Source organism: Dendrobium catenatum, unplaced genomic scaffold, assembly GCF_001605985.2.
Source record: "Dendrobium catenatum unplaced genomic scaffold, ASM160598v2 fragScaff_scaffold_308, whole genome shotgun sequence".
Classification (NCBI taxonomy): Eukaryota; Viridiplantae; Streptophyta; class Magnoliopsida; order Asparagales; family Orchidaceae; genus Dendrobium; species Dendrobium catenatum.
The window spans coordinates 74,121-76,334 of NW_021318770.1; positions in this window are offsets into that span (position 1 = coordinate 74,121).

A 2,214-nucleotide genomic window follows, 5' to 3' on the forward strand; every position below is an offset into this window, starting at 1 on the left:
TTTTTCCTATAATTCCCTCTTGTAGTTTAATGCATGCAATGCAACTTCAAATTCAAACCCAAACATCGACATTTTGCCCCTAATTCAATTTTTTCAGCGAAAGAGTCAAGCCAAAATCTTAGGATTTTCCTATTAATTTTGTAAACTTACACATTCGAGTGAAACTCAACGTGTTGAGTTTCAAAATTTAAAGACGATCCATTTAATTTCAACTTCAATTTTGAATTCAATTTCAAGAAAAAATTAAAATCTATGTAAGCCTTAATTTCAAAATAGATTTTAGCTTTTCAAATTTGAGTTCAGTTTAATCTTCAAGTTCAAATCCATGTTTTAACATTTAGCCCCCAAATTGATTGGTGGAGTGAAAGAGTTAAGCTAAACTCTTAGGATCTTCCTCTTAATTTTGTAAACATGTATATTTGTGTGAAACTCAATATGCTGAGTTTCAAAATTTGAAGAAGATCTATTTGTTGCAAATTTATTTTCATGAATTATGATTTGATGATAGCAAACACTCTTCTTTCTCTATGACTGCCTAACCTACTGACATTTCAGGTCCACAAGATCAGACTGCAATTGGAATTAGCTCAAGATTGTGTAGACTAGGTCCGAGTCAGTTTGTACCTTTTTCCTTTCTTGAGTCTATTATATTTGGTGTGGCTCCTGATGCTAAGTAATCTTACACACACACCCCTTGGAAGAATTTCTGACTGTTCTCTAGAGTTTATTATTTTTGGTAACATCGTCCGGGATTATATTTATTTTGGCCTGGACGATCCATTCAAAAATAGAAACCCAAATTAGGGCATCCTTATTAAGGCAACCGTCACTAAGCACATCGACCTAGACAATTTTGTATTGGCCAGGACGATAGGCTTAAATAAGAAAGATAATGCCGCCATATTTATTTAGGAATTACTTATTTTTGGACATCATCTCGAGGATCAGCCTAGCCTATCAGATCAGCCTGGCCGATCCAGCACATTTTTTTCCTAAATAAATATGGTAAATAAGGAAAGCAATTAATGCTGATTTGCACGATCACATCGACTGGGCTGATTGCAAGATCGACCGAGATGATTTAACATCTGTCAGTTTCTATGCAGGGCGATGTTCAGGATGATTTTCCTCTAATTTGAACTAATCATCCAGGACGATATCCTATCGGCCTGGACGATATACCCAAAAATCTTTTAATCGCCCTTAACTAATTGGGTTGATTGAGCATAATTTATACTGATCGGTCAGGCCGATATTTATATTGGCCTGGACGATAACGTCGGCAAGTTGCATTAATGAGCTCATTTTGAGCTCTTTTATGTAAGCTTTGACAAGGCACTTTGGTAGTGTCTTTGGCAGCCATTGTAGCTTTGTTCTTTTGGAGAGAACTTGAAAAGAGAGCTTGAAAGGGAGAGAAGAAACTGTGGAGTTTGAGAGACTGAGAAGATCCTTGGAGGGGGTTTCAAGGGAGTGTGGAGGGGTATTCCACATGGTTGCTTTGGCGAGCTTGCACCTTAGTACCATCGGATTCCAAGCTTATCTTGAGGGAAGATCTAGGAAGAAGAAGATATCTTTTGCGTCAAAGGACCCGACTACTCCGCCGCATCGGGAAGGTGGAAGTGATTTTGTAAGGGCTTCTCCGCCTAGCTGTGGGGGCTAAAGGAGAGATACTGAGTTTAGTGCAATACTCGAAGGGTGCCTCCGAGCAGTGGACATAGGTCAAGGTTTGATCGAACCACTATAAATCTGGTGTGTTCTTTCCTTTATTATTTATGCATTGTGTTTTTTTTGTGGTGGATTTTATTGCAAAAGATTTTTTAAAATACAAATTCACCTCTGTCTTAATTAGCCTTAGGCTAGTTCATAAGGGCTTAACATCCCTAATGAACTTTCAAGTGGTATCAGAGCGGGATTCATAAAAATAAGTTTTTGAAAACTTTTAAATTTTTATCCATAGCTAATTTTTGTAATCATAATATTGCAGAAGGTTATTCAATCACCCGCCACCTTTATTTGAAAATATTACTTTTGATTTTTGGAAGATTCACATATCTACCTTCTTGCAATCAATTAATTATCAAATGTGGCATATATTTTTAACTGGTTATTCTTTACCATCACGTGTTATAGATGGAATTAAAACTGATATTCCTTTTAATCAATGGAAACGGGAAGAACAAATCAATGCTTAATTGAATGCAAAATCTTTAAACT